This window comes from Melitaea cinxia, chromosome 1 (genome assembly GCF_905220565.1).
Source record: "Melitaea cinxia chromosome 1, ilMelCinx1.1, whole genome shotgun sequence".
NCBI classification, from domain to species: Eukaryota; Metazoa; Arthropoda; class Insecta; order Lepidoptera; family Nymphalidae; genus Melitaea; species Melitaea cinxia.
The window spans coordinates 11,750,887-11,758,052 of record NC_059394.1 but is presented as its reverse complement, the minus strand read 5'-3'; the positions used below and the strand labels follow the sequence as shown (position 1 = coordinate 11,758,052).

Below are 7,166 nucleotides of genomic sequence, written 5' to 3'. Positions count from 1 at the left end.
TGCGGTTTCACCAATGGAGAGAGGGCTTCAAGAGGAAGGCTTACGGAACGGCTAAGCCGATTATGATGAGACTTTCACTGGAAGTTTGCCGGGAAAAATTTGTGTCACACTGATTTCAACGCGGGCGAAGCCGCGGGCACAGCTAGTTATACATAAAGCTAATAGCACATATATATTTTATATGGTCACCACACTCACTGTGCAAAAAGATATGTTTGATATGATGTTCCTATTTAAAATTTATCGTAACGAAATCAAATGTCCTGATCTTCTGCAGTTGTTTAATCTCTACGTCCCCGTTGATTACCTTATGGTATAATTAAACCTTTTCACATTATATTTATGAAAATGGTGCTAGGAGCGAACTCTCTAGTTCCACGTATCACAAGGACATTTAAGAAAAGCAATGACTCAATTGACATTTTCAGAACTTTTATCTCGGTAATTAAAAAGAAAGTTTTGTATTATCTTTCGCAAACAGTAAATAAGCACACAAAATTTATGTATATATATTTTTTGAAATGTAATAAGTTTTAATAGCATCTTGTGTTTGTTTACCTTAATATAGATTTAGGATTTATCCAATGCCACCTGTGATATCTATTGTAATTGTGTTATCTAATTATAAAACCGATGGTAAACCATAAATAAAATGAGAACAAAATAAGAAACATAGGTATATTATCTAGAAAAAATAAGAGAACATATTTTTATAAAACTCCTTCCACTATCGCTTAACATACATCACACCATCTTTCTAAACACCTCTCCTAATCGGTAGTAAAATTACTTTATTGACACGTAATAACGATGCTTACTTACATCGATTGAAACATTGTATGGGACGATGTGAAACGAAGTAATTATTATGTTTAGTAACAGGAGCCGACTGAGCGTGTGAACACCATATGTGAAGCAGCACTTAGATGCACGCTAAAATTCTAATATATTGTCCCATTAGGTAACTGTTAATGAACCCTTAAAAGGGAATTAAAAAGATTTAAGTGCTGCTTTTTTACCGCTGCGCGTTTATCTATTAAGTTTAAGTACTTAGCAATGTAATTAATTTAATTAAGCCACTATTTTCTAGAAATCGCATAAAATTGATTAATTAATATAATAAATCCAACATTCACGCTATAACAACTAAGTAAACACCGCCATGATAAATGGTCCGCGATAGCGAAGTTAAATCTGGATGCGACAAACACAATGACCTGACCTAAATTTAGTACAGCAACAATACAGCATAAAACTTTAAAATACGAGTCGAGCTTTAAGCGCTTTTGGGTGTTTTTATTCACACTAGAAATCAGACAATTCGTATTTGCTCTTTACCGCAGCGGTTTTTTTTTCTCCGTATAGCTGTTGTTTGTGTACCTAAGTGAATAAGAAATTAGCACTTACTCATAAATGATTTACTATTAGAGAAAGTTCTAGAAAAAGATACGGGCATAATCGCAGTGCTTCATTATAGGTAATATAGATATTTTACGTACTTATTATTTATCTCATTACTTCGAAGTATTTACTCGTATTTTGTTTGTAAAATTTTCCAATAAGTATTTATTGTTTGCTTAATTGGTAGGTAAACTTTGTGAAATTTATTTAATATTTACTTTTTTTTTTTAATTACTTGAATAAAAATATGCTTTGTCGGTGTGATATCACGTTCCACTAAATGTTATTTCTTCATAATTGTATTAAATAATAAGAATCATCTTTAATCCTTTTTTTTCCTCTGCACCTAAAGCATAACACAAGTTTTAGTACTACATATATTTGTATGTACACGTTTTAATTAATTGATATATTTTTTTATAAAATCATCTATAATGGACATAGAAAAATACAGTTGACTCTCACCGAGATTTATTAATAAAATACTAATTTCATAGATAACTAAACATTTAGATTTATTTTGCGAAATACACTAAACTCGAAACTCTGGTATATCAAATGCTTAATATAATAATCTATTTACGACAAACGGTCACATACTAAACTTAATAGGCTTACATTACCATTAACTTATGACAGGAATGCGTAAACTGTTGTATGTTCACGAAAATCTTAGACACTAATCTTGATACTAACAAATTTATATATTTCATTAAATAAAAATTAGTATTTATCATGAATTTGAACAAATCGATCAAGTAATTAAAACCAATGAACTACTATTAATACTTATTGTACTTTTCTGTCCTTTGTGTTTTCTTATTTTTAATTGTTATATCGCACCGTTAAAGTGAAACCGTTACTAAACGAAATTATGAAATTTTACAGGAGAGCGAATATTAGAAAAAAGTCACTGTTTTTTCTCAATAGAGTCTGAGTTCGGGATTCTTTAAGGTATTTAATGAGATCCTATGATAGATCTCTGTTTATATGACATGTGATTTAAAAAAGTATTTTTTTTTTTATTTACAGCATTATTTATTTTGATTTATATTATTATAGTAACACTTTACAATTAATTTTATTTGTTCATTATGGTATAATATTATATAGCAACCACTCTGGTGTAGTGATGCGTGTAGTCGCCTAAAACACCGATGGTGTGCGGGTTCGATTCCCGCTCGGGATGGATAATTTGTACAAGCTGTTGGCATTAATGGGGTGTTATAATATTACTAAATAAATTTAAATAAAAACTAACATTTAATTAATAATGTTTTATTACAAAATAAAGAGAGATCCTGACAATCACTTGGAATAATAATATCAATCAGTATATATCCTTGGGATATATCCTTGGGATTGAGTCTATATGCTTTTTTATGCTTTTAATGATATCTAAGCTGACTTTGTTGTGTTTCCCATGTTTACCCCTTAGTTCTTCGTCAACCGTTCCCGATTGTTTTTTTTTTGATATAACAGTTACGATAGGTCGATTACTAATAGCCAATGTGTTTTTAAAGAAAGTTTTACATACACGGCGCTTACAATTATTGATCTGGAATGAAAATGAATGTTTAGGTCCTCTATTACTGTAATGAACTTTATACTGATATCTGGGTTTAATAACCTTAATACATTTTGCAATATAATTTCTTTGTCTAGATAGGTCTCCCATTTTCCAAAAATTGTCAAAAATTATTTCTCGGTCTTCCTGTTTGATTATTTCGCTGCACTTTAATCTACATTTTTCCCTACATGGTGGTCCTATCTGCTTCTTTGGCATGACTTTTTTATACTTGGAAACTGAAGTATATTGCTGACCACTATTATGAAGTTTTTTAGCATCTTGCATCACTGAGAGTTTTTTAAACCCTTTGCGACTTCGTTTTTTCGGAGTTCTGTTATCTTTTGGAGAACCCAAATTATCCTTTTTGTTTCAACTAACAGTTGCATAGAAATACTACTTTGAGGTGTTGGGCTAAATGATATATGCCTAGGTGGGGTTGCCGGTACGTAATCAGGATCGCAATCTGCTTCATCAGGGGAAAAGTCCTTACCCGATTCAGATGAACTAGATGAAGATGATGAACTTGAACTTATTGATGATGAACTCGAAGATGATTCTGAGCTAGTTGAATGGGATCTTGTTCTACTGCTAGGACCTTGTACAATAAGATTTTCTTCTCGAGTATCGGATCGAGTATTGGATGAATTGCTTAAAAATAAAGGTAAACTGTGATTTTACAAACTGTAACATTTTATCAATGAAATTGAATTATGAATTGCGTAATTTTATAACACGAAAACTGTGTCTAAACAAATAAAAACACTATACCTATTTAAAAAAAATCCGCAACTTACCTTTTTTGTGACTTGCAGCCGTGTTTATACAAATAATAGCACTGTTGTTTTAAAATTTCGTCGTCACTCGTCTACGATCGTGTTCTTACTGGTAAAGACACAATATTGTATTTAGTGAGCCGATCATAGCTCGGTTTAGTAACGCTTTAATTTACCGCTAGATGACGTAAAATACGACATTTTTAGAAAAAGACAAGCTTATCTTGTAGTTTAAGTCTATTTTAGATAGATGGCATTGATAACTCAATTCATGAAAATTTTCGTTTAGTAACAGTTTCACTTTAAAGGTGCGATATGTGTATACAATCCTTACAATTGCATATGGTCACATAAAACTACGCACACTAACACACGAAACCACATGTTTATATTTGCGTGTGTATGTGTGTGTGTGTGTGTGTGTGTGTCATATATAATATACACACAAAATATAATAAATATAACAAACGTATCCCACGGCCATATGAATTAAATTTTATAGTTACATCAATGAAAGTTAAACCAACACGCTATAAAAACCGTAATAACTTTTAAATCTCTCTCAGAACCTTTATAATGGTTTTATGTTAGCCACTCTTATCACAAACGGTATGACCCAATTTAAGCTTTACGTTACAAATAAGTGTCTTACCACTTTCGTTAGTGGTTCGAAATTACTTATTACAACCATATAAAATAATATAAGGTTAGTCATTCACTTGATAACATCTTTTAATGCTATGAAATGCTATTTTTACTTTTACTTATTCTCATTAATACTATACTATTAATATAACTTGGTCATGACACGCAGTATGCGCATTATTATATATATTATAACACATATGCACATGTGTTATTTTTAGATTCCTAAGAATGTTAAAATATCTTAAAATATATATAGTCAATAGCGAGTACGTAGTAGAGTTGCATTAATGTCCAATTTTTTTTAATTATATGATACAACCGATGGATATTTACCGACTTGTCGTTTCTTATCGTAAGATTCATTGGTATAACCGAAATTATCACATTCTGAATTTGGAAGTCTGCCAAAAAACATGATGAATCTAGAATAAGCCGGCATACCTCAAATGCACTACGCTTCGAGCATTCACGGTGGTAATGTATAGCCGGAAGGATTCGCTTGAAAGTCTTTTATTTTAGAAATATTAGTATCAATTAATATATAATTCGTATCTTGTGTTCAGACTAGTCGGTGTCTAGTGTTAATAAAAAGGTGTTTTTTTTTTTTCATCCTGATCAATAATAGTGGGTAGGTGTATTTTTTTTTTTTTTTTTTTGTTTTCGCAGGGGACCCCATTTACGGGTGATATCCAGGTTTATCCAGGTAGGTGTTTTGTTTGTTGATGATTTATTTCCCTACATTCTTATAGGAAGTTGTTTCAAACATATTGACAAAAATTAAGGGACTACGTACAATCGCGTACGTCGCAAAACCGATTTTTTGACAGTTTGTAGGCTAGTTTGACAGGCACCCAATCAAGGAGATATAAAAAATAATAAAAGTTTGTTGTTCGGTTGTGATTTCGTTATTGATATTACATGAATTACTCAAGTATTGTTAACAACATACCAAAGAATTAATACTTTTTTACCATTAAAAAATGTACCTATCCAACCTTAATAAAATGTTAACAAAACTTGAATCAAGTATGCAATAAATCCAATCTAAATTTATAATTTAAAGCAAACCTTTTTTTTACATACCTTTACTAACGCACCGTTAATATTCTTAAATGGATAGAATTTTTTTATATATGCAAATTATTTGCCCAAACGCTTAAATTAAAGAATTATTAAGTCATTATTGTTTATAAAATTAGTGTCGTGTCAATTACTAAGTCACCTGAGTTTTACACTTAAATCAGTTATTAAGTAGTCAATTTTTCCACGTTTTCACAACTTTTTTTTTCAAATTTGTCGATTTTAAGCTTACGTAGTAAGGACGTTACATAGCTGTACTTACTTTTCACTTACAATTTCGGCTATAGTATGCCTCGATGTATCTCTATCTGTATGGTCTTAAAGGGAAGGACGCCAGTTTAATTACATGTTGTAGTCATTATTTATCTAAACAAATAAATAAAATTGGAGTGTCTGTTTGTAATATTAAAACAACCGCTTTTTACGAAATGCATATGGATGTATAGACAGAGCATATACCAAAATAATAAAAAAAAATAACTTTTGTCTGTCTGACTGTTTGTTCCGGGTAATCTTTGAAACAGCGGGGCCGATTTTGACGGGACTTTCACTGGCATATAGCTGATGTAATAAGGAGAAACTTAGGCTAATTTAATTTTATAAATTTATTTATTTTGTAACTAACTGCAAACTTAAGAATATTTTTTAAACAGATTCCACGCGGACGAAGTCGCGGGCACAGCTAGTAAAATATAAATATTAAGCAAAAATTTACCCTTTATTAGTCCCTATCTAGTAACAACAGCTTTAGTAACCAACTGTTTGATACCGTTATCGCACAGGCGCACACACACAAATTTTGTATACAAAATAAATATTATATATATAACTTGATAATTTTGCGCTGTATATACTTGTATTTAGTGGACGATGAACTCAATAATTCGATGGCTTAATGAATCAGGATGTTAACCCCAAGTGAAACCGGTCCCTTGACATTTCCATGAGATATCCCATCAGTGTAGTGCTTTTACTGGGAAAATGCTAAATATTACTGATTAGAAACTGTTTTCCTATGCATTTACGTAAATACGACATAATAATTAATTTAGATTTTTTTAAATCTTAAAACACAAAGTATTATAAATAATTCTATGCTACAATGATATTTTATTTTTTATTGATAGAAAAAGTATTAAATAATCAATACTAATATTATAAAGCTGAAGAGTTGGTTTTGGTTTCTTTAAATGCGCTAATCTTAGGAACTACTGGCTCGAATTGGAAATTTTTTTTCTGCGTTCGAATGTCTATTTACAGAGGAAGGTTATAAAGCTAATAATATTATAGTAAATAATAAAGAAAATGAAACTCAAACTTTGTTATTTCTACTCAATTATTATAGTCTGACGAATATGATGGCCTTTAAATGATTCATCAGCTGAGGTACAATTAACTAGAACAACCTTATCGATATGATTATAGCACAAAATTATTATGGCTTGTGAGTCACACCGTCTGAGAAACGTATCGAGGATGGGCTATTCCTGTGCGAAATAACGATTCATCAAATTATGTATTAAACATGGAATATATATTTTTTAATTTGATTTAAGTTTAAACATTATTTAAAAGTAGAAAAAATACTTTGTATTGTGAAATTTCAAGTAATTTTATTACTTATATACAAGCTAAAGCTAATGAAAATCGGTTTGAAGGCTCGTTTTAAAAAAAACACAAAAATATGTTTTACT

General features: G+C 30.5%; 1 long non-coding RNA gene across 1 annotated transcript; it reads right to left on the bottom strand.

The window, feature by feature from the left end:
- Positions 1-2,663: 2,663 nt before the first annotated feature.
- On the bottom strand, positions 2,664-3,937 carry LOC123669683. Its single transcript, XR_006745789.1, has 3 exons — positions 3,766-3,937; positions 3,462-3,619; positions 2,664-2,959 (listed from the first exon to the last, which is right to left on the bottom strand). It is a non-coding gene; the product is annotated as an uncharacterized LOC123669683 (long non-coding RNA).
- Positions 3,938-7,166: the final 3,229 nt, after the last annotated feature.